General features: G+C 43.1%; 1 protein-coding gene across 4 annotated transcripts in view; it reads right to left on the bottom strand.

Annotated features, from left to right (window-relative positions):
• USF3 (upstream transcription factor family member 3) overlaps window positions 1–26,563 on the bottom strand; it is a 78,500-nt gene that overhangs the window by 44,571 nt on the left and 7,366 nt on the right. The gene's annotated exons all lie outside the window — the stretch shown is intronic.

Raw genomic sequence — 26,563 nt, forward strand, 5'->3', positions numbered from 1 at the left:
GAAAAAAAAGTTATATTAAATTTAGACACCAGGCAATGTTTGAAGTGTCTGTAACTTGACCTTGATGATACTGATGTTACAAGTAAGAAGATTGCATACAGTTTAAAAGTCAGCCATCTAAAGAGCACCAAAGTTTAGAACTGTATATATGAGAGAATTGAGGGAAGGCATACAGAGGCACTGTAAAAAAAAAAAAAAAAAAATCTGAAGAAATGTTTTTTTTTTAAACCCACGAAAGCTTATGCCCAAATAAATCTGTTAGTCTTTAAGGTGCCACTGGACTCCTCGCTGTTTTTGTGGATACAGACTAACAGGGCTACCGCTCTGATACAGAGGCACTGTATTTACTGCACACAGAAATTAAGTTCAGACTCTAAGCCTCTTATGTCCTAAATAGATGACTGAACAAGAGACCTATACTTATCAAGACAACCAAGAAAAATATATTCTAGTTCTGAAAGTTGTACATCTCTAACATCCCTTCCCTGAGCATGAGATGGATACAGGGAATATCACCAGCCTGTGGAGGAAAAAAAAACCCAAAACCTGAGATCATGTCTAGTTGGAGATACTTAACATCCAATTCTGCAAAATTCCATACACCTTCAACTCCTCAGTCAGACTTGATGGTGCTCAGAGGTTCATAAAATTGCATCCTTAATCACCTCTAAATCAAGTTTCCACAGTGTCACCATATCCCAATTGGTATTATACATTACCCAACTCCAGCTCATCTAAAATACAGACATCAAATGACTTTCCTATCCCAAATATCTGAGCATGTCGCACCCTCTTTGAATACCTCCTCTGGCTTCCCCTTCTTCATTCATTGTATGATTTCTTCTTGTCATCAAGATTCTTCTTGAGAACATTCTGCCCATAATTTGAGAAGAATCCACCCAGCTTAAAAATTCTTCCACAGAAGTTGAAAAGTGTTTTAATTATATAAACACCTGAGGCTGGCCCATATCAGATGACTGTGGCTTGCACGGCTTGGACTGCAGGGCTATAAAACTGCAGTGTAGACAATTGGGCTCAGGCTGAAGCCAAGGCTCGGCTCCAAGACCCTACCTTTCACAGGATCCTATAGCCTAGGCTCTAGCCCAAGCCTGAACGTCTACAAAGCAATTTTATAGCCCTGCAGTCCAAGACCTGCGAGCCCAAGTCGGCTGACATGAGCTAGCTGCAGATGGTTTATTGCAGCGTAGACACAGAATAAGAGTTTGGAAGTCTGAGGGTATTTCCCTAATATTAATGTTTTTTCTAAGGCCTGGTCTACACTACAAATTTAGGTCGGCATAAGCCGGGTTAACTTGATCTAATAATGTATATGTCTACACTACCGAGTCCCTTCCGCCAACCTAAGCGGCTGTAAAGTCAACTTCTGTACTCCACCTCCACGAGAGGCGTAGCACTTGATTTGACATCCACGGGTTGACATGAGGACAGTGTAAACACTGCATTGCGTAATATGAATTAATTGGTCTCCAGGAGATGTCTCACAGTGCTCCACTGTGACCGCTCTGGAGAGCGCTTTCAACTCCACTGCATGTTAGCGAGGTACACAGGAGGTGGACAATAGTTTTGGTTCTGCCCCACAGACATGCCACTTTATGAGGCGCTGCATGCGATTCTCAGCGGTGATGCCACCACTACCCCAACACGCTTCATGGATACCAGGGTGTCCTCAAGCAACAACGAGGAGGACATTGTTGATGAGGAAGAGGAGGAGGAGAAGAATGTGAGGCAGGCAAGCGGAGGATCCATTCTCCCTGACAGCCAAGAACCGTTTTAACCCCTGAGTCCATCCCTTCACAGGACCAGCTGGCAGCGGAGCATGATGCAGGGGAAAGCATTTCTGGTGAGTCCACATTTCCAATCAAACTGTAGGGGTTACATGCTATTATTTTTTATGTTTAATCTGAACAAAAAAGTAGGTGTCATGGGTATCAGTAGCCACTCCAGCTACAAAGAGGGTGCTCACTGAAAAAGACTGTTTACGTGCATGGGGATGGCCCTGGAATCCTCCATGGAGAACTCTAGGAAGCTGTCATGGAGGTACTCTGCAATCCTTTGCAGAAGGTTTCTTGGAAGGACTGCCTTATTTCGTCCACCATGGTGGGGACACTCTCCCGCACCACTGCGGTATTAACTCAGCTGGCATCATTGCAGCACACAGCATTGCAGCATAAGGACCAGGTCTGTAAATGCTTGAGCATCTGCTCCCCTGTTGCCTCTCTTACCCTCAGGAGAGTGATATCGCATAGGATCACCTATGGGAAACGAGGGAAGTTTTGAATGCTAGCCCTTAAATTGCAAACAATTCAACAAGTAATCCGCCCCGTTTGGTGAAATCCAGGTCACACAACCACGCTTTCCCAAAAATGCCGTGGTTGTGGTTGGAAGAGAACACCATGAATTGCAAGCCGCATTGGAAAAAAAAAAAAAAGGGGGTGGGTGGGGGTTGCGGCTTCCTCTTTGTCTCTCTTCCCCCCAAGAAGAAGCTGCTTTTGTAAAAAACAAACTATTGGGGGGGAGGGGGCTTTACACTGGTGCCTGTCCTCAAGGACCATCCACGTTGCTAGGGGCAAGGAGGCTTTTCTAAAGTTCCAACCTGTGATCCCAAGGATGTCTTCACAAAACCTCTTGGCACAAGACCTCTTGGCCATGCCTCATGGCCTTACTCACCATGGCTGGAGCAGCAAACTGTCTCTTGCAACAGCCAGCAGTTGTTATTATGTTGTGGCTTGCAGTGAGGTGTACTGAGAAGTGTTTTGTTTTTTTAAATAAAAAGAATTAACCTTGCCAGAAACACTGTCAATGCTACCCTTGTGCTTTGTATTTCTTGCAGCTGAAACCTTGTCCGTCGGCACATCCTCCACACTGAGACAGAGACTTTCCCAGATTAGAAGGCAGAAAAAGGAGACTCAGGAGGACATGTTCAATGAGTTAATGCACACAAGAGAGACAAGACAGAGCTCAGAGCATAGAGGATCACACTGTCTGAGAAAATGGACATGGGCATGAACAGGGAGGACAGGAGAGCATGCAGGGAACAAGAGCGTGCCACGCAGGAAGAGATGCTGTGTATTATGAAGGAGCAATCAGACATGTTGAGGCATCTGGTTGAGGTTCAAGAAAGGCAGCTGGATGCTAGAATCCCTCTGCAGCCTATGCTGAACCTGCTGCCATCATCACCCAGTTCTACATCCTCCTCCCCCAAACATCCCATGGGGGTGGGGGAATTCGGTATCCCTTGCACTCAGCACCAGGGAAGGGTACAAGGACCAGAAGGCACCCATTCCCACACCTTTGATTGTTATTGCAGTGCATCTGTAAGCAAGTGTTCCTTGTTTCTCCCCTCCCCCCCCCCCAGTTTTATCAGCCCTTTTGCTCCCGGTTATCTTACTTTTCTTTGCTGTCTCTCTGTGTTTGTGTGCATAATAAAACTTCATGGATTGAGGAGAAAAGGCTCTTTATTTGCTCAATACACAGTGGTTGGTGGGAGTAGAGTCTACAGGGGAGAAATGCACTGGAGGGGACAGTTTGGTAAGGTACAACACTAATAAGTGTTGTAATTCAGCAATGAGCCAGAGTAAATCCGTTTTCAAAGCCTCACAGAGATGCAGATCCCCTCGATGTGCTCTTCTTACTGCCCTGGAGTCTGGCTGCCCAGAATTGGCTGCCAGACTATCTGCCTCAACTCCCTCCTCCCTCCACCAGAAACTTTTCTCCCTTTGTTTCACAGATATTATGGAGCACAAAGCAGGCAGCAATAACAGTGGGGTATTGCTTTCATTGACGTCTAACCTAGTAAGCAAACAACGCCAGTGACCTTTTAAACGTCCAAAAGCACATTCCACAACCATTCTGCACTTGCTCAGCCTATGGCTGAACCAGTCCTTACTGCTGTTCAGGCTGCCTGTGTATGGCTTCATGAGCCATGGGAGCAAGGGGTAAGCTGGGTCTCCGAGGATCACAATTGGCATTTCAACATCACAAATGGTTATTTTGCAGCCTGGAAAGAAAGTCCCTGCTTGTAGCTCTCTGCACAGACCTGTTTCCCTAAGGATGCGCACGTCATGCACTTTTCCCAACCATCTCATGTTGATGTCGGTGAAACAGCGCTGGTGATCCACCAGTGCTTGCAACACCATTGAGAAGTACTCCTTTTGGTTTTTGTACTCTTTGGCAAGGTGGTCTGGTGCTACAATAGAGATGTGTTTTATCGCCCCACTGCAGTTAGGGAACTCCATCATGGCAAAACCATCTACTATGTCCTGCACGTTGCCCAGAGTCACTACTCGTCTTAGCAGAAGTCTGTTGACGGCCCTATAAACTTGGATCACAACAGATCCCATGGTAGATTTACCCACTCCAAATTGATGCCCCACTGACCGGTAGAAGTGTGGCATTGGAAGCTTCCACAGAGCTATTGCCACTTGCTTCTCCACTGTCAGAGCAGCTCTCATTTTAATATTGCTGCGCTTCAGGGCTGGGGAAAGCTCTTCACACAGCTCCTGGAGAATGGCCGTACGCACTTGAAAATTCTACAGCCACTGTTCATCATCCCATAGTTGCATAATGATGCGGTCCCACCAGTCAATGCTTGCTTCCAAGGCCCAAAAACAGCGCTCAACCATGTCAAGGTGATGCATGACTGTCGCCAGCAACTGTGATTTGTTCTGCTCTAGGTTTTCCACCAGGGCTGCTTGCGTGGCATCACATTGTTCCATGCAGCGGCTCCTGTATTAGCTGTGTAAATACTGCAGGATTAGGCTCAAGGTGTTTGTAATGCTCACAACAACAGTGTACAACTGAGTGGGGTCCATGCTTATCATGATATGGCGTCTAAATGGGTAACCCAGGATTACGAAAAAAGGCATGAAAAAGGCTTGGCTTGTTTGATGCTGATTTCAGGGAGGGAGGGAGGTAAGTGTATCATGGGAGGCTAACGCCATTTCCCATAACCATCTGTACCAACATTTTGGTCCCATAAGGCATTGCAATCCCAACCCAAAATTCCATTCCGTTATGTGAACTGTGGGATGGCTACCCACAGGGCAGTGCTCCATGCGTCGATACAATCTCTGCTAGTGAGGATGCACTCTGCCGACACAATGAGCGTAGTGTGGACTCGTAAGATTGACTTGCTTAAATCGGAGGCTCAATGTCAACTTACATGAAGTCGACTTAACTTTGTAGTGTAGACATGGCCTAAGTTTTGCATTCCCTACTTTGGTACTGTCTATTCCCAGGACTATTTCTTGAGAGAACTTAATCTCTCTCAGCACAATTACATTTTGAAAATATTTAAATACTTTCTATTAATAATTCTGTTGTTGGGTCCATATTAAAGGGATAGTATCACAGCCTGCTATTAAGGTTGCCCCACACTTCCAAATATAAGACCATGTTTTCAGTTGCTTACAACAGTGGTTCTCAAAATCGGTCTGCCGCTTGTTATTTAAAGCCCCTGGGGGGCCGGGCCGGTTTGTTTACCTGCCGCGTCTGCAAGTTCGGCTGATTGCAGCTCCCACTGGCCCCAGTTCGCCGCTCCAGGCCAATGGGGGCTGCGGGAAGGGCGGCCAGCACATCCCTCGGCCTGTGCTGCTTCCCGCAGCCCCCATTGGCCTGGAGCAGCAAACTGCGGCCAGTGGGAGCCGCGATTGGCTGAACCTGTGGACGCGACAGGTAAATAAACCAGCACGGCCTGCCAGGGGCTTTCCCTGAACAAGCGGTGGACCGGCTTTGAGAATCACTGGCTTACAACTTTGAAAAGCCTAAATGGTTTGGGCTGAAGTTATCCATGCCAGCTCTCTGCCTCTGGAAATTTTTCAGCCAAAATGGTTTAGCCATGTCAAAGAACAAGGCTAGGAAAAATATTTATTGTTTTGTTGTTAAAGAAATTTTTGAGACTTTTTTTGAACAGCTCCAGCACCCCATGCTTTGAAGCAGGGACTTGAAATTTCACATGGTCTTGGCCTTGGCCTTTGTGTCAGGGATGTCATCTTCAAAAATCTGTACATATCTAGCCAAGTTATAAGCTTTTGAAAAATGGCAGCTCACAAATGCTCATTAGAGACTTCTATTTTAACTTTTAAAAACTCTGAAGACTCCATCCTCACTGTGCATGCTCGATCCCCTCACAGCTTCTGTGCTTGGTCAGATGGTGCCTGTGCCATCTCCACAGAGTGAGTGATCATTCCAGTCAAAGCCTACAGGGGCTCAGAAGAACTTTCCCTGTAATGGCTGCTCCAGGCCAGGATGGAGCCAAGCACTGGAACTGAGAGCAGGGAGCCTGTCTCTCCTATGCTCTCAATGACCCATCCCCTCCCCCAACCCCAGCTCACAGCTAGGCTGCCTGAAAGAGGAAGCCATCAGATTTGAACACATAAGGGAGGGAAAGAAGTAGATTGAGACAAGGAGTCTGATGAGCGAGGGACCGGAGTGGTGGTGGGTGAAATGTCCCACCCCCATTATTATTTCTTTTCATTTTGTCTGGCAGATAAGTTATTCAGGGTATCGACATCTTAAATTCTACTGGGAGGATGGGGCACTGTTGTGCAAGAATGCTAGTAGATGCTATCAACCATTTCTTTCATCTTTAGAGGATTACCTGACTGAAGTTGCTTGGACTACTAACCAGATGCCAGGGGATCCATGTATCCCCCATTTTCCTCTTCGTGTTTAGATTGTCACCAAAATAAACAGAGTTCTACCAACTGATATGTATAACATTCCCCTAAATTTTGGAATTGATTGGATGTGGTGTTCAAAAGTGTTCTGTTACATCCAAACAGAAAAATACTATCCAGTTGAATACAGAGTTTTGCAAGCTTGGCCAATGATTAAAAGTATGTGTAAGTTTATATTCCTTATTCTCCAATTTAAATCTTCCTGTACTCCTCCACAACCAAATTTTTTTTCACATCTGAATTTGTTCTGAGGGTTACCATAGAATTATCTATTTAAGGTGAGAGTTTTTAAAGGCTTGCAAGAATTAAGCACAGGGTTGTCACAATTTTGGTTGAACGTATTCCTGGAGGTATCATCACATGACAATCTGTAATCAGATTAATCTTTAATTCCTGGAGACTCCAGAACAATTCTAGAGGGTTGGCAACCCTAAACAAGCAACATTCCTGACACCCTCCATCCCCTCAATATTTCCAAGTGTTTTTATTTGTAGCACATAGAAAAAATAAAAGACAAGGCAGCCAGTTAACACGTATAGCACACCATCTTCCTAAACAATTCATATGAAGTTCATTCCAGATTTTGACTTCCTCCTGGAATTTTTGCAGAACAGGGAAGTTAATCTTATAAAGTGTGTCTACTGTGTCAGGTATACATAACTCTAAGTGTTTTATTTTTGTAGAGGCCAATGAGAAATGAGAGCAAGTTTTGATTTTCACTGTAGTTTCTTGCTTCACATTGATAGGCAATAACATTGTGTTTTGCCTCATATCTTAAATCCCAAGACATGACTAAAACTAGCAAGTCCCTGGAGAGAGACAAGTACTGAAGATAAGGGTTATGTAAGATATAATAAAATGCCATCTGCACAGAAGGTGTTTTTGTTCTGTGGTTTTAGTTTTGGGTCCTGTAACATTTATAGTAAGTCCAGACAGCTGCTTTGTAACTAGAGCAAATAAAAGTAGTGAACTTGGACATTCTCATTTTGCTCCTCTTTTAAGGGATTCACTTACTAGAACACTAGCTTTTTTAGTTTAGTATAAGGCATTCACTTGTTTTGTAAAACTGGACATTTTGTGCAAACCAAGCTATTAAAAATGGTCACTCAACTCAGCTCAAGGTCTTCTCTGCACCAAAAGATGAAACAGGAATTTGTTCTTTTTTTCCACCCGATTGAAGGGATGCAATTGAACATACATCATAGGCTGGCTTTATAGCCATCCAGTCCTGGGGTTTTCTAAAGCTTTAAGGTGTTCATTCATAGCACTTTAAATCTTGGCTCTAGATACAGGGTCTTCTAATTTAATTGAATAATGTTCTGCTAGAAATGACAGAGGTGGTTTTTAGGGGATATGGTGTGGGGAGGTAAATATTAATTTTGCCAACGCTGTAGGATTGTGACATATAAAAGGGGATAGAAATCCTGAAAAAGATGATTTAACTGATCTAAACATCTCTCATTCCCCCCCGCTTCCTGTTTTGACAGATTACCTTCTTATGAGCTCTCCTTCTCAGACAAAAATCCAGAATGTTATCAGTTGTCTCACCCTATCATAAAAAGGTTATTTTAGCTAGCTTTATTTGATACTATCTTTTCACTCAGTAGTATAATAAATTACCCCTTTAAATTTTATACGTGCTCTGTACTGCTTTTGGATTTAGCATATCTTTGTGAAGAGCTTCCAATTTTGCAAAATAATTATTTCCATTTGTTTTTTCTTTAAAATTATTAGCTATATCAAACAAACAATCTTCCTCAGATTACTGCTTAAACTGTTTCACAAGGATCAGCATCACTTGTATCTTCCACCTAATTCGTTTTTATATATTTGAGTGCATCTTTTTTTAAACACCGTGATGATTCCAGTTCTATAATAGAATATCATTTTTATTTGTATCATTGTAATGGCTAGGAGCCCTACTCATGGACCAGGACTCTCACTGTGCTAGGTGCTGTACAAAGAAAAGAAAAAAGACTATCATTTAATGTCCAGTGCTTGCCTTATTTTTCCTCCTTTACATTCTGTAAAATACCCCAAACAGGGGCATGATCTGTTACAATAATACTGCTGATACCAACTTCACAAATCTTATATAGATTACCTTAACCATTGCAGGACTGTGAACAATTTCAGAGCATGAGCACTGATTACTCAAACAAACAGTCAAGTTTTCTCTCCCCAAGATGTAGCTCTCTCTACATATTCACTAACTACATTATAGTGATTGCTTTTGAGTCTTCTATTAAGATGTTCCCCTCACTCAATGTACTTTTTTTTTTTTTTTTAAATCAGACTATCTTTAGGTGTGGGATCTAACTAAAATTCACTATCATAAATGAAATACTTTTGAAATGCATGGCAAGATTCAGCTATATGTTAACTATGTTGCATTTTTTAAATTGGGTTTACACAGGTTTATAAAGGGAAATGTCTAGATCATCAACAGTTGCCTAAGGTTTGCTTCTATACTCACTATCAGATAAGACCTGCATTACTTGAACTGATAAGGAAAAAAGCCCTTTTTGGTATTTTCCCCTCTTAGAAAAAAGAGAATACACAGATTTCCAGTCTATCCTTTTTTCAGCCCAGTTTATGGTCCTCTAGGAAGATGAGTTTCTTGTATACTTGCAGTATCTGGATGCAATTTTTTTTTTTTTAAGATAGCTGGGTATCTCTTTTTCCCTACCCCTTTCCTGGATTATTAGATAGATTAACATTCATTTAGACTATTGCATAAATCCTGTTTGTCTGCATTATGTGGTAAAATCTAGAAGAGGTAAATTTTTCCTTATTTCCCAAAACTTTTAAGAGGAAAAAAACCCTCCATTAACAAGATTTAACAACACTTTAAATGGGCATGCCTACACTTAAACCTCTTCAGGGGCACAGTTGCAGTGTAGAAACTACCTATACCCATGGGAGGGGTTCTCCTGTGAGAGAAGATAACCCACCTGCCTGAGAGCTGGTAGCTAGGTCAACAAAAGAACTCTTCCATCAACCTAGCACTGTCTACACCAGAGGTTAGGTTGGCATAGGGATTTTTCACACGGCTGAGAAACATAGCTATGCTGATACAAGTAGAGCAGCCCTTAGATATTGATACAATTAGATACTGATCACTTTTTCCCTTCTCATAAAACAGTTGCCTTATTTAAATAATGTTTAAAAATATTGTAACAAATAAAAAATGTACACAGTTGTAGTAGCTAGATGCTGTATAAAAATATTTTAAAGTAAGAAAATAAAGGAGACACTGATGCTTTTAAGAGCTCATTTGTGCTCTTCCGATCTAGCTTCTGTTAATGGAGATCACACATTCGTTGCTTAAATCCATCTTGGTTTTCCACAAGCTGCAAAAATGTCATCAATTCCTCCAGATTATTAAAGAGTTTAAACTGATTCCAATACAAGGCATGATACCATATCTTTTTGTCTGAGAAAAAAGTTTCTCCTTTTGTAATTAAAGATTTCTTCGCTGGCTAATTTTAAGATTTTGGAAGGATAAAGAATTTTATTATTGCTCCTGGTGGTTTGATCATGTGATTTCAAGAAGGTGCTGTAGTGGGTTCATTCATTCATTTAAAACAAAAAACAAAACAAAAAAAACAAAACCCCCAACCACCCAACAGTGTCGTATTTGCTTAAAATTACGAAAAAGGAACTTCACTCCTTCCTCTTCTTCATGAAGACCCATTGTTCTTACAAGAGCTCTTGTTCTATCCTCCAAGCTACCTAAATTTTCTTAGATTCTAGCAATTTCAGTTGAGTTTTACAGATTTAAGTTTGGGGTGAAGCTCCTCCCCTTTCAGTGTTCAACCTCTGAAAAACTTGTGGAAACCACCCATACTAGCTATAATATCTACATTTTAATGAAGATAAGTCATTTTGTTCAGTAGGAAATATATTGCCTTTCTGAATTTTGTGTTTTGCAGAATTTGTTTTTCCACACATGGACCTCTGCTCACAAAGACAAGGAGGGGGTCAATTCCCCATCACAGCTGTCTAGTCAATCTTAAGGAAAAATAAAAGGTAAATTCCTGATTTTTAATCACTTCCCTGAGTTCTTAAAATTTGCCATATTTATATTTGATGACCCAGTGAACTCTAGTAATGCATTCTTAGTCCCATTCAGCAGAGCTATCAGCCCTCTGCTACCTTGGGTGACAGTTTGTGTCACTGCCTCCAGGATCATCAATTGAATGACAGGGATAGTTAAAAACTCTGGCTAGGACAAGAATTTGTGAAAGATTGCTCCTCCACCTCTCACTTTTATAACAGATGATTAACAGCATCTCTAAATGCAGGCTAATGGAAAAAATATATAGCTGGGAGAACCCCCCCCCCCCAAAGAACTGATAAAAAAAACTTCCCTATTTACATAGCTTTTAAAAATAATTTCGCAATACATTAAGTCAGTCAACCAAGCTGAGAATAACTATAATAAATAACTATTTTTGAAGTGACAGATTCCAAGGCCCCAAGGAGCCACTGTGATCATATAGTCTGACCTCCTGTATAACACAGGTCATAGGACTTCCCCAAAAGAATTCCTAGAGTAGATCTTTAGAAAAACATCCAATCTTGTTTTAAAAATTGTCAGTGATGGAGAATCCACCACTACCATTGGTAAATTGTTCCAAAAAAATCTGAAGGTACATAACAAAGGACACCTACCAAAAGTTGTCTGAGCAATGCAAGACCAACATTAAGCAAGGTGGAAAATCCAAACTTCAATAAAATTTTCAAAAGCATAAGTGACTTAGGACACCAAGTTAGTTTTTGTCTAATTCTGCATATATGTTAGGCCTTATTCACATTAAAATATTGCAAACTATTTAATGGAAAGTGAGATGGTTTTCAGTACTTATATGATTTTCATCAGCAGACAATAAAGCAGAAGTCTGTAGAGAGTAAGCTCACAAGATCTGCAATTTGCACCTGTGCATAGTTGAGGGAACTGGTAAATAGCTAGGTCAGTAGTGATCTTCTGTAGGATGGCTTTTCACTGTTGTGTGAAAAAAGAGTGTGATGGTTCCAGTTGAGTCTGGAGTGGTCAGATGCTCCTATCACTAATGGTGACACGCAAATGACTGTTTAAAAATTTGAGTTTGGTGTTTGTTTGGGGTTTTTTTTTTTGTTTTTTTGCTTCTTCATGATGGATAATGTGATAGATTAACTTTCACTGTCTCTTATTGGATCATCATTTACACCAAATCTCTAGTTATAGAATTTTTCAGATTACATACTGCATGAATTTTGAAAGACCCTTTTCAGTCCTCTTTATACACAATTAGGAAACAAAAAAGTGCAGGGACAGGATAACTTTTTTAAAATAATGAAAATCAGCATCCTTGGTAACAGCAGCAAAGGTGCCAAGCATGGACAAGGTTCCTCGGCATTCACAGTCCATGTTTATCTGAATCTCTAGAGATGATCATTCCATGAAATGGTTTAGGTGAGGATTTCCAAACTTTTTAAAGATTATGCTTCCCTTCAGAAAATGAAACCAATTAATCCTCCACCTTCAACTCCAGCATATGTTAAATGCCTAATCACAATTTTATTTAAAATTATAAAATATTTTAAAATATGTCCTTACATTTTTATTTTAAGGAATGATACTCAATTAGAAGTTAGGAAAGGTCAGAATTTCTTGTTGGAAAAGAAGTTACTTTATTATTTAACACTGAACTAGAACAGGGATAGCTCAGTGGTTTAAGCATTGGCCTGCTAAACCCAGGGTTGTGAGTTCACTCCTTGAGGTGGCCAGTTAGGGATCTGAGGCAAAAAAAAAAAAATCACTACTTGGTCCTGCTAGTGAAGGCAGGGGGCTGGACTCGATGACCTTTCAAGGTCCTTTCCAGTTCTAGGAGATAGGTATATCTCCAATTATTGATAACACTCTTTCAAATTTACAATAGCAGCAATAATTATAAAAAAAAAATCACTAGTAGGTAGCAACACTTAGATGGGTAATGTGTTAAGCAACCCTCTTGTGAAGCTTCAATCCAGGTTGTTGCAGGTGTTCAGCAGATGGCAGTAAGGAATTGTCTCCTCACCACAGCTGCCAGGCATGCACCAAAATGATGGATATTATTCAGTAAATTGTTTGAATCTTCATAATATGATAGTCGCTCCTTTTCTTACAAGCTTTGATCAACTGTGAAATACTGTCCTTGGCTTCTGAGTTTGCACTCACTGAAATAAATGGTGGAGTTGACACCTCAGAGCTATTATTTCAGACTCTACAAACTCAGAGACCTAGTCTACAAAACAGTTTTGTACCAGAGACATGTCTATCTTGGTTACACACTGGTCACATATGGAAGGTTCTCTTCCCAACTGCAACAGCTGGACACTTAGACCTGTTTTTCCTTTAAGTTTTGCTGGCATAGTTATGTCAGTGAAAAAGCCACACTGCTAACAAATAAAGCTATGCCACTAAAATTCCTAGCGTAGAGGCAGTTATTCTGGCAAAAAAAGGGTCCTTTGGAAGTATAGCTTATTTAGTTTACAGAACTGTCAAATAAAGATATACAGAAAAAAGAATTCTTGTTAGTGAGAATTTAACTTCCAATTTTTAAAGGATGCCTTTTTGCTCCACCATTTACCACGTTGACACTTTTTTGGTCCTCTTACTTTTTTTTTTTTAATTTATTTAGGGATTACCTTTAGTTTGAGCTTCTATTATGGTATTTTAAATAGTCTCCATGCAGCATGCACACATTTCACCCTTGTGACTATTCCTTTTAATTTCTGTTTAACTGGTTTCTTCACAAGAGTTGCCTCTCTTCCCTTGTGGGTTCCAGGACAGGCTGCTCCAAGAAGCAGTTATTTACGATGTGTATAAATTTTATTTCTGAATCCATTACTCAAGCGAAGTCACTGAGAATAACTGAATTCACCCATTATTACTGTGTTTTCTGCCCTTGTGAAATGCTCAGGAAGATTAGAAAGGCTACAATTACCAGCATGTTGATGGTCAAGTAGTTGGTAGCACAGGGGTAGGCAACCTACGGCATGTGTGCCGAAGGAGGCACGCAAGCTGATTTTCAGTGGCACTCACACTGCCCGGGTCCTGGCCACCAGTCCGGGGGGCTCTGCACTTTAATTTCATTTTAAATGAAGCTTTGAAACATTTAAAAAACCTTATTTACTTTACATACAACAATAGTTTAGTTATATATTATAGATTTATAGAAAGAGACCTTCTAAAAACGTTAAAATGTATTACCGGCACGCTTAAATTATAGTGAATAAATGAAGACTCGGCACACCACTTCTGAAAGGTTGCCGACCCCTGTGGTAGCATATTCCTACTACTATACACTTATTGTTCAAACATGGAATTTCTGTTGCTAGAGACTATGGTATAGTTTGATTTAAGATTTTTATTTTGACTATGCTTTCTTTCACCTATACTGCCACTCTCTCACTAGCACTTCTACCGAGGACATGAGTAAGGCTACTTTTCTAAACAGCACAGATGGTTTAATGCTTTACACACACACTGCAACCCTCTCTATCTGCTGGAAATAGAGGCATACTCTTGATAGTCCATAGCATGAGACAAGTTATATTCTGTGCCATGGAGTCTGATATATGTATTGATGATCAGTTTCTCAGGTCCCAATATCAGGTCGCTGTTTAATATTAAAGAAGATCTGCACCAAGATCTTTATATAGCCATTTGCTACAATCGCTGGCTGGGAACAAAGCAAGAATGGTGTAGGGTATCCACATAAGAGATGAACTAGCCCAGGAGCGAAGTCAGACATCTTATTTTAAATAAGGCGTGCTAATCTTCTCTCTCCTGAAATAAAAAGACTGTCTTGGACAATAACTTAGATGCTGGAGTTTTGTGAGGGCTGTAATTGGCCCTTCCACTTGTTTGCTTAAAATCATGTTTCTGAAGGTTTTTAAGGGACAGCTGCTGGGCCCTGGTAAATGATAAGGTCATCCCAATGAGAGTAGACGTATATCCCTTTCACTTGAAAGGAGGAATGATGTGGCATTTGTGAACACCACGTGGAACTGCAGAGTCCAAAACGGGAGTAACTCTACTGGAAATGCTTCTTCTTGTAGAGGAAGCTAAAGTATCTCTAGGTGACTCTCTAGAGATATCTTCACTAGATGTCTAGAAGGTTTATTTTCACATTCTGAAGTTTTGGGAAGATAATACCGTAATGATAGATTTCTGTATTTTCATCTGAATACAGATCTCCTTATGGACTTGAGACCCAAGATCTAAAATAAACCGCATAATACAGTTTCTCTTTGTGAATCCATAGAATCTTATGCCCTGTCCAAAATAGCGGACTCTCCACAGAACTGGTTGCATCATTGCAGGATGTAGAAGATAGACTATTGCACTCTTCATCTTCTGATGCTATGACAGGTCTTGATGATGTGTTGGTTTATTTTAATATACTTTTGGGAAAGGATAAACTTGTACCTGGGACAATGAGAGTTCTATCGAACTTCCTTCCCTGATTATTTCAAGCACCCATTTTCCAAGGTGGTTTACTCCCAGATGAGGGCTCATGCTGAAGCACCTCCCCCAGAGGGACAGGGGGATCTGTCCAGACTTGGAATGAAAACACCCACACCTACACCCATTTTGGGCTTGGATGGCTTGCCAGAGAATCCCAGCAAGAGGATGCATTGCTGTCTTTCCTGAATGTGTAGTCTCTAGGCTAGAACCTGGAGAAGCCATGGCTTCAAATGAAACACCTGTTGAGTTCAGGTAGTTTGAAGATTCTCTCACTGAAAGGAAGGAGGAAATTTTCACCTTGTCTAAATCCTCAAGCTTCAGCAACTGCTCTATGTCTATGCTCTCCAAAGAGCTTACCCTTCCAAATTTTTAGTTACCAGTTTAGCCTGCAATTCCAATTTCTTCAAGTGGCACCATAGTTGCTTGAAGGACACACCTTTGTAGTTTTGAAAGTACAGCAAATCAAAGATGAAGCTTTGGTCCTGAAAAAGCTGCAAGGGAACTAAATTTAGAGTCAATTTTACATTGGGATTGTGCCCTAAAAACCCTATGACCTCCTAGTTGAGCACATACCTTCACAATGGGAAAATGAAGCCAAAACTTTCAAAGCTGAGGCTGCTGTATCCAAATTTAGCTTAAGTGATGATCTTATTCTCCTGACTGTGGGTCTGGCTAGAATGGTTCCTGAGCTGGCAAGACTACGTCCTTTACTAAGGAGATTACAGCAGGCTTAAGGTTAAGTAGAGTAAGGAAGACCATTTAGTCCCTTGGTACAAGAAGATCTTGATAAGAAATTCTCACTGCACCTTAATCACACCCTTCCAAAAACATAAGTACCTCCTATAAAGTTAGGCCCACATTTGTACTTGGTTCTGGGAGGCTTAGCTGAGAGTCTGAGATACTGTATCTCAAAGTCCCACTATTAGAGATTTCTCCTACTTTTTAGACAGGGTTGCCAACTTTCTAATAGCACAAAACCGAACACGCCCACCCTGCCCCTTCCCAGAGGCCTCGTCCACACCCCACCCCTTCTCCAAGGTCCCGCTTCCCGCTCGCTCCATCCCACCTCCCTCTGTCGCTCACTCTCCCCCATTCAGTTTCACTGGGCTGGGGCGCCACCGACTAGACTTTTAACAGCCCAGCTGGCGGTGCTGACCAGAGCTGCCAGGGTCCATTTTTGACCAGGAGTTCCGGTCGAAAACCGGACACCTGGCAACCCTATCTTTGAGGATCTAGAGGGGAGACTTTTTTCATAAGAGCGTTTAAAACTTTGTGCTGTCCCTTAAAAGCCAATTGTGAGCAATATCTTTCTCAGGGGCTCAGCGCATGGACTGATGAGAGGGCTTGTGAGGGGAAAAATACAGTACAAGGGAGATTGAAAAGACAGTCTGTAGGCATGTAACTTGCATGTTTCCTTAAGGAAGATAATAGCCACTTTGTGACCTCCTATGGGACCCTCAGAGGCTAGACGGGAAGAGGAGGTAGGTTCATCTCACATGGAAGGGGAATCTAACTCAATCACTTTATCCTAACTCCCTGATGTGCTGGGTCCAGGTTGAGTGGGGACAGATCACACACAATGAATGATCCAGAGCTATTGGAGATAGATGACTCATTGGTATCAGAAAGGTCACTGGACTTGGCACCTTCCATAGCAGCTGAGGCCTTGCAGGTAAAATATCTGTGAGAAGAGGAGATGTTTGCAGTCTTCTCAGCCATCTCCACATGGACTTTGATTACATGCTGGCTGGGAGCAGGAATTTCTTCCTCCTTGCTATGCAGGTGATCTTTCCTCCCCAGCAGATTTAGGAGGTTTTCCTACGTACACTACAAGCAGTGGGAATAGCAGTCCCAGGCCTAAGGTGAGGCAGGGGTCTTGAAAAAAGTTAATCCTAGTTCCATGCTACTGATTCTGGCCTAGTCTCAGTGAAAGGAGCTTCCATGAGACCTACTCAACTGTCTCAGCATGGACCGTACCAACATGTGGCCAGGAGCTGGAGTTGCTGCAGCCTGCTGTCTCTGCCATTTTTTCATTTGAAGGTTCTGTTCTCTAAATCCTCCTCAAAAAGCCATTTAAAAAAAAAGTTGTGTCGTTTTGAGGAGAAAAAAACCTCAAAGCCAATGAAGAAACTTGAGATTATTAGTTAAATAAACAAAAAAACAAACAAAAAAGTTAAAGCTCTGCACAGGCTGTCATGTGTGCTGCCTGGAGGCAGAGAACTCTGGAAAGTTGTTTTTGAGGGGCAGTCCTAAGCCCAGATTCAGAGCAAAGATCTGGTCTGCCTCCAGCTGCCATGGAGGACTTCCCACTATGAAGACATGGAGAGGACTGAGAATGCAGAGATCTCCATATATGCCTGAAACCATTTGAAAGAGGAGGAGGATGACATCTGTCTTTTGTTACTCCAACATTCTGCTGCACACTAACTTTTTCTAGTTGATTAACCCCAATGAACTCAAATACTGAAAAGTACCAGACTGACAGGCCTGGGATCTGAACCCTTAGCTACATAACAGGGACAGGATAAGGAAGGCATCACCACCACAAAGTGTATGTTAACAATGTAGGTTAGCTGATAAGTCAGTCACCTCAACGAGGGTGAGAGTTGTAGACAAGAGTAGCTCTTTGTGGCCAGAATGTGATCCCTAGTTTTAGCTATTTAATACAGTGTGAGGGAGCAGAGAAGCTGCCATCCAGCACAGCGGGGGTTAAAGAAAACCTTTGGGTTCAGCTAGGCCCCCTCCATCCTGCTATACCTGCAGCCAATGCCAGTCCTGGAGAGGGGAGAAAAAGAAGGTAGCCTGGCTCAGTTGGGGTCTGACTGAGGAGGAGGCAGAAGCTCTCTGTCAGCCTGCCCAAAGGGATGGATCAGCGAACTGCCAGCCAGCACAGCCACTTGAGGCAAGTAAAGCTTCCTCTGCCAAGGGGAGTCTGCAAATAAGCCAAACTGCAGGGCAACTGGACTAGCAGGGCCAAGCCCCAAACTAAAGAGACTTGTAGGAAGTAGCCCAGGGAAACTGGTCTTGACCCCCCGCCAGGAGATAGACCTATCTTCTCTGTTTAGGGGTTGAACTACACAGGGCCTTGGGCTGGGACCGGTGGAGAGGGAGGACCCGGGTCCCCATACTTCCCCCTCTGGCCTTGCAGACCACAAGATCAGCGATTGAGCCACTAGGCCACAGAAAACCCTGTCACATAGTTTTCCCACAAAAACAACTGCCTAATTTTATAGCTTTACTCAAAGCTCCATCAGCTGCAGTTTATGCCACCACAAGCTGCTTTGATGGATGTCCTATATAGTACACTCTCCTCTCACACCCCTCACTTCAAGGAGCCAAGCTTATTTGCAAGCACCAGTAAACTAACCAAAACATAACATACATAAAAGCGTCACTAGTGAACACCATGAGAGTTTTGTCTTGGTCATGAAAGGAGGGGTTTCTGGGATGGAGATGAGGAGGAGTAGTCTGCTTGCAACTGGGGAATTGGTGAAGAGTTACTAAGGCAAACTAAGGTTCTAATTGGAGTCAGAGATAGTGACACTGGTGGGCTTCCATTGGGGGCAGCCAACACTGATGCCTGATCATCCATCTGCTGCTTTGTCTATCTCCTCTCCTTCTCCACAATCAGTGTTCAAAAGTCTTGCTCCATGAAAGAAAGAAATAATTCCCCCTCCTCACTCATCAGTTGATGAAGATTGTTCTGACCACTTCCTCTCAGCTTTTTGTCCCTCAAATCAGTGAGAGCAACAGTTTCCTGGAAATAGAAGGGTAGATGCTGCTCACTGTAAGCTGGTCTGAGGTGGACCAAGCAACCTATTACTAACTAGCTCCTGTCTGTGGGTGTAGGAAGATTTTATATATCCTACATAGAAAGCATTAAGAACGTCCAAGTTGCAAAATGAAGCACTCAAACTAGTAAATACCAGAGTTATGGTTGTATGTGCGCCATACTGTACATCAGCATGGTGACAGTAACTCACAGATTAAGACCAGAAGTGACCATTGTGATCATCTGGTCTGACCTCCTGCACATTGCTCCTGCGGGAATTTTGTACCACTGAGCCCCCAAAATTGAGACCCCCAAACCAATGACCCCCAACTAGCTGTACCCAGACCCCCACCTCACCAAGCCCTGCTCCCCCAGGACCCTCCAGCTGAGCCCCAACCACTTTCACCTGAAAGCCCCTTCAGAGTCCCATTGCCCCTGCACCTCAAACCCCACCCCCAACGAGCCTTTGTGCATTCAGATCCCCCCACTGAGCTGCCTGCACCTAGACTGTTCCACACAGAAACATCTCACTCTACACCTTGTGAAAGTAGAATGAATTATATTGTAAAAATAAGAATAGATTAAAGAAATGTTGTATGTACCTTTAAGCAGAAATAAGAAATGTTGAAATACAGGTGCCAGGAAAAGAAACATTAGGCATAAACAATGGTGCTAATGGCAAAACATTAACAGATCGGTAATAGTTAGTAAGAAAATAAGATATGCATGCCTAGCCCAGGTAAACTTATCAGATTCTGCTTCCTTTGTTATCTTGTTAAGTTCTTGCCCTATTATCTGTATAAATAAGATAGTTTGTGTCTTGCATGGTGCTCACCATTAGCAGAGCGCTGTGCTAATAAAACAGAGTGGTCTGACAAACTGAGTCCTGAGTCTAACTTTGACAACCTGGATCCCCAGCCCCAACACTGAGCCCCTCCAAACTTGGATCCTGCCTGGTTGAGCCTGCCTGCCCCACACCTGGTACAGAGGGGCAGGGCCCCAGGGTGTTTCAGGGGCAGGGCCCAGGCCTTGTGCTGTGTCAGGGGCAGGTGCAGCCTCACCACTGAGTCCGTGTCCTGGGGGTGGAGAGGCTGCAGGGTGATGTCCCACCTCTGAACAGCCAGTGGCCTGTGCTCCCAACTGCCATGCTGGAGCCTTTGCATTTATTTGTTGACAAATAAAACCTGCAGAATTTTAAAATACTGTGTGCAGAATTTTTAATTTTTTGGCACAGAATGCCCTCAAGAGTAGCACATTGAAGGCCACAGAACCTCAACCACCCACTCATCTTGCAGGCCTATAACCTTTCGCTGAGTTACTGAAGTCCTCAAAGCTTGATTTAAAAAACTTCAAGTTCCTGAAAATTCACCATTTAACTCTAGTTCAAACCAGCAAGTGATCTGTGACTCATGCTGCAGAGGAAGGCAAACCCGCCTTGGTCTCTGCCAATCTGACCTGGGAGGGAAATTCCTTCCCAACCCCAAATACTGTGATCAGTTAGATCCTGAGCACATAGGTGAGACCCACCAGTCAGACACCTGGGAAGGAATTCTCTGTAGTAACTTAGAGCCTTACTCATCTAGTGCCCCATATCCAGTCGTTGGCGATATGCTAATAGCAGTCATGGATAGGCCATAGGTCATTGTAAGCAACCTCATACCATCCATAACTTATCAAACTCAGTCTTAAAGCGATTCAAGTTTTTTGCCCCCAGTACTCCCCTTGGAAGGCTGTTCCAGAACTTCACTTCTCTAATGGTTAGAAACCTTCATCTAATTACAAGCCTAAACTTACTGATGGCCAGTTTATATCTCATTTGTTCTTGTACTAATATTGGCTCTTAAACACCAGGGAGGTAAAGACAGGAGTTATTTATTCCTCTGCTATAACAGCTGCTCACTATAAAAATCTCCCCTGAGCCGTCATTCTGTTAGGCTAAACAAGCCAAGGTCCTTAAGTCTCCTCTCGTAAGATAGGTTCTCCATTCCTCTGAGCATACTAGTAGCCCTTCTATGCCCTTGTTCCAGTTTGAATTCATCTTTCTTAAACAAGGGAGGCCAGAATTGCATCCAGCATTCCAGATGAGGGCTCACCAGTGCCTTATATAAGGGTAATAACACTTCCCTATCTCTACTGCAAATACTTCACCTGACAGGATTCCATTAGCTTTTTTACAGCTGTACCATACTGGCAGCTCATAGTCATCCTGTGATCAACCAAATAGACGCAGGTCTTTCTCCTCCTGTCACTTCTAAATGGTACATCCCCAGCTTATAGCAAAAATTCTTATTGTTAGTCCCTGAGTACATGACCTTGAACTTGATACTATTAAATTTCAACCCATTTCTATTACTCAAGGTGAGCTAAATCTTCTTGCATGTTATTCAGGTCCTCCTCTGTATTGGCAATCCCTCCCAACTTTGTGTTATCTGCAAATTTTATTAGCACACTCCTACTTTTTGTGTCAAGGTCATTAAAAAAAAAATTAATGAAAATTGGTCCCAAGACTGATCCTTGAGTAACTCCATTAGTAACCTCCTTTCCGCCTGAAGGTTCATCTTTCAGCATGCCCATTGTTGTCCCCCATGTAACTAGCTCCTTACCTACCTTTTAACTCCAATACAGGTTGAACCTCTCCAGTCCAGCACCCTCAAGACCTGACTGTTGCCGAACCAGAGAATTTGGCAATCATGGGAGGTCAATGCAGAGTGCCAGCGGATCTCCATAGGAAGTAGAGGTGTGTGGGGGGGGTGCAGCACCCCCAGGCATTTCACCCAGCGTGCCCCCTGCCCCCCAAGATGTGATCATTTCTACTTCCATATATTTGTTCTCATTAGCCACCCTGCCACTGCCCCCATGCTCATTAAAAATAGAGGCAAAGTAGACATTTAGGTGTTGGACCATACCTAGATTACCTCTAATCTCCACCATGTCCTGACTTCTTTCCTTGTTTTCTTTTTTATTTATATGGCTAAAGAACCTCTTACTAGTGGTTTTAATTTCCTCTGCAAGGTCCAATGCTGTTTGGCTTTTGGCTGCTCTCACTTTTTTCCCTACACTTTCAGGCCTCCAACTGGTAGTTTTCCTGGCTGATCCATCCCTTCATCTATTTCTTTTTGGCTTTCTGCTTTCTCTTAATAATCTGTTTGAGATGCTTGTTCATTTAGTTTGATCATCCTACATGATCATGCACTATTATTTCCATATCACCCCTCTCTGATTCAGTGTGCATAGCTCTCATTCACTGAGGCAGCAGAGTGACATTTAACTTAACAGATCAGAAGCGAAGGGGGACAGCTATACATAATTGCTAGACCATTGTAAACATACACATATCACTCTGCTCCTTTATATGTGTATGTGCTACCTTAATTTGGCAATTACTTACTTTTCAGTGTTTAAGTTTTTTTTCCCTCAAACATTTTTCTGCATGGAATTTCCAAAGATTTTATTTCTTTAAAACAAAACACACACAACTTTCATTCCTTGATGAGTTTTTCCAGGCACTATCTGAAGACCATACAAATGTGTACCTAGTTGTGTAGCGAAGAGGCAAGTGTAGTAACCAGTATACAGTTAGGCAGAGTCAGAGCTCCATTGACTACAAATGTTTATTACAGCACTCTTCTGCTTACTTTCCCCCCCCCCCAACATACTGCAAAACTATGAGGTAGAGCTCTACTTCATTCACTGTACAACTGTGCTACATTGTCCCCTATAAAGTGGATTCAGTCATGCATGTGCAGTGTGGTCCTCTCTCTTCTAGTTCATTGGGAAACAGTTCAGAGTATTACGTGCACTACAAATTATGAGCCAGTTGCCCCTCCTCCCCCTCCAACACTGAAAGACATCTCTACCAAAATTTCTCCCATTGCCTTTAGTGCTCACTCAGTTAAATTTACAAGTGTTTAGATTAATAAATAATAATAATAATAATAATAATAATAATAAAAAAAATCCCCTTGAGGCAGAGAAGAGTGCTGGAAAATTTCAACTCAAAAAGTGAAAGTTTCACAAAATTACAAGGAAAAGTAACTGCTATCTCCAATGAGTGGCTCTTCAACATATGTTGTCAATATATACTCCATTATTGGTGTGCATTGCCTGTGCCCTGACTGTCCTAGTGTCTCCAACCAAAGGCATAAAGGGCAGGGCAATCCCACCTGGGTCTCATTTTTTTGCCAATACAGAATCCAGGTGTCAGACTACATAATAGGGGGGTGGAAAGACAGGTCATTGACTACATATAGACATCACATTTCAAAGAAATACATTTACTGTAAGGTATGTAACAGCTTCCTATTCTTTGAGTTCTTGTCCACATACATTCTGCTACAGGTGATTCATCTACATTACAAGAGGTGGGCGCAGCAAGTCTAACCAATGATTGTAGGACAGCCCTACCAAAATTAGCATCATATCTTGTTACTTCCACTATGGAGTAATGCTGAGTAAGTGTGTGCTTTGAACCCTTGGTAGCCGCCATGCATATTTCTAGTACTGAAACATTTCTAAAAGAAGCTGCTTGTGCTCTTATAGAATGAGCTATCACTCATTTTGGGGGTGGGGGGGGCGGTCTATGTTGGCTCATTCATAGCACAGGCTGATACAAGTAGAAAGCCCATTAGAGAAATGGCTTGACTTTTCACCCTGTTCCCATAATCTATGAACAATCTGGGGAACGCTCTAAGGCTGCATCTATGCTACACACCACTGGTAGCAGTCTGTAGCGTGTGTGTAGCTACACGCCACAGTAAAATGCTTCTCCCAGTTACCTCCTCCCTGCCAGAACCTTTTCCTTTGGCAGGAAAAGGCTCCAGAAGTGGGCAGGCAGAGGAACACTACACTGCTCAAAACAGCAGTGTAAACAGGGGAGGAATGACTTGGATGAGTAGAGAGCCAGGTAGGTACATACCCACACCCTTCAGGCATGTCTCTACTTGGCTAAGCCAGGTCTCACTGACTAGACCAGAGGTCGGCAACCTATGGCACGCATGCCAAAGACAGCACACGAGCTGATTTTTTAATGGCACGCTGCTGCCTGCCGGAGTTCCGGCAGGCAGCAGCGTCTCATTAAAAATCCTACCCAGCCCGGCACGCTCTTCTCTGCCCTCCGCTCCACCCCTCTCCCTGCGGGGGCAGGGAGCAAGGGGCAAGAGGCAGAAGCTTGGTCCTGCCACTTCCCTGCCTCTTCCTGCAGTGTGCTGGGTTCCTGCCCCTCCTCCTCCTCCCTCCCTGCCGGCTGATCAGCTAATGGCCCTTGTGAGGGAGGGGGTTGGGAAGGAGCAGAGTCAGCGTGCTTGCTGCTCCCGGTGGAGGCAGAGAAGAAGCGGGGGTGGGTCTTGGGGAGGGTGTGTGTGTGTGGGGGGGGAATAGGGGCATATCCCTCCAGCCCCCTGCCCTGACCCCTCCCCCTCACACACCCAGCCCTCTGCCCTGAGCCCCGCACACACCCCAGGCCTGTGCCCTGAGCCCTATACCCCTCTCATACACACCCAGCCCTCTGCTTGACTCCTACACACACACACACCCCCAGCCCTGACTCTGGCACCCCCACACATACTCATCCGCCCCACCCACATGCCCCCAGCCCTCTGCCATGACTCTTGCACCCCCCATGCACCCCCCCATCCCCACCTTGAGCACCAAACAGGAGCTCCTGCACTCCCCACACACACACATTCCCACCTGCACCCCTTGCACCAAATGGGAGCTGCCCAGGTAAATGCCCCACACCCAAACCTCCTGCCCCAACCCTGAGCCCCCTCCCTCATTCTAGCTCCTGGCCAGACCCTTCACCCCCAGCCCTGTGCTCAGTGCACTCCCACCCTCAGCTCAGTGCAGAGAGAGGAAGAGAATGGGCCATAACCAGGGAGAAGGTAGGTACCCACTGTATGTGGGCAGGACCGGGACCCCAGACTGGCAGCCGGGATCCCAGCTGGCAGGAGCCGGTGGATGGAACCCCTGAGCGGCAGTGGGTGTGAAAAAGTGGAAAACTCCTGAATTGAAGGGTGAAAAACAAAACTGACTGATAAGGTCAGTCAGGGTGCTCACTGAGAGTCCAGAATTCTTTAATGATAAAAGGTACATCTATATGACTAATACCTGAGCTAGAGACTGAAATAACTGGTTTTGAGCAAAGATAGTCCATCATTTCCATTTGGCAAAGAAAACCTCGTAGAGTTCTTTCTATTGTGGATGAAAATGTTGTGTGCCTCAGCTGAACAGGTTGTCTCAACTGATGTTAGCCGGCCAACATACATGCTGTGAGATTCAAGAAGTGTGGACCCCAATGGAGGACATGACAGTCTGAGATATTACACTTGGCTGGAGAGGCAAATTTTTTTTGAGGATGGATTCTTTAGGTCCAAGAATCATAACTACCTCAACCACACTGGAACTACTATGAACATTAAAACCTGAACTTTCTGAGAACCATCATGATTAATGGCATTGGAGAATAAGCATACATCAGATCCAGAGACCATGTGTATGGGGGTAGGAATTCCCAACTCCATCCTCCTCCAGACAGGGCTGGACAATTCTTAGGTCACTGTGACATGTGTTGCTTGGAGGGTCTTTTTCACACCCCTATGCGATGTAAGTTAGATCAACTTAAGCAATAGTGTAGACCTGCCCTCAGAAAGCAAAAGAAAAGGCAATACCTGAGGGAGGAGGGGCTGTCTCTCTAAAGGCTGGGAGGAGGATTTTCTTTGTTTTGGAACTTTGTGAATAAAACTAGACACCCCCCCCCCCCAGGAAGGGCAGTTATTGGACTGGTGAAAGTCTGTTTTGAGCTTATTGAACCATCAAGAGGGGAAACTGAGACAGGACACCACAGAGCCACTTCTAGCCTCAAGGGGATGCACAGGAGGTAGCTGACCCTGTTACAAGGACATTGAAAAATTGGAGAGGGCAAAGAAAAGAGACACAAAAATGATTTTAGGGCTAGAGAAATGTTGTACAGTTAAAAAGTTAGAGGTCAGTCTGTTTAGCTTATCAAAAAGAAGACTAAGACACACCTTGATGATGATGTGTAAGTATCTTCACATGGACAAAATACTGGGTTCTAAGGGGCTATTTAATCTAGCAAAGGAAAGTAGAACAAGAAGCAATGGCTGGAAGCTGAAGACATAATTTCTAATTTGAATTTAGGTCCACATTTTTAATAATGAAGATTATGAACAATTGAAACAGACTATCAAGGGAAATGGTGGATTCCCGTCTTCTGCGGTCTTCAACTCAAGAGTGGATACCATTGTAGAAGATATTTTAGTCAAAACAAAAAGTTGTTAATGGGCTTAATAGAAGGGTAATTGGATGAAATTCTCTGGTGATATACAGGTCAGACTAGATGATCTACTGATCCCCTCGGACTTGAAAATTTCTGAATCCTGCATCCTGACTCTTCTGTGCCCATAGTTTTAATCAAAGTTTCCCCCTCCATATGGAGGTTTTGTGAAACAGTTGGTTGCGTAAGGATTAGAGACCATGAAAATTTCCTTATGGAAGGCAGACAGGACCAAATTATGCAGAAATTCATGAAGAAACTTCCCTTCTATGCAAAGCAGGGTCTTATACAAATACTCAGGAATG

This window comes from Mauremys reevesii, linkage group 1 (genome assembly GCF_016161935.1).
Source record: "Mauremys reevesii isolate NIE-2019 linkage group 1, ASM1616193v1, whole genome shotgun sequence".
Lineage (NCBI taxonomy): Eukaryota > Metazoa > Chordata > Testudines > Geoemydidae > Mauremys > Mauremys reevesii.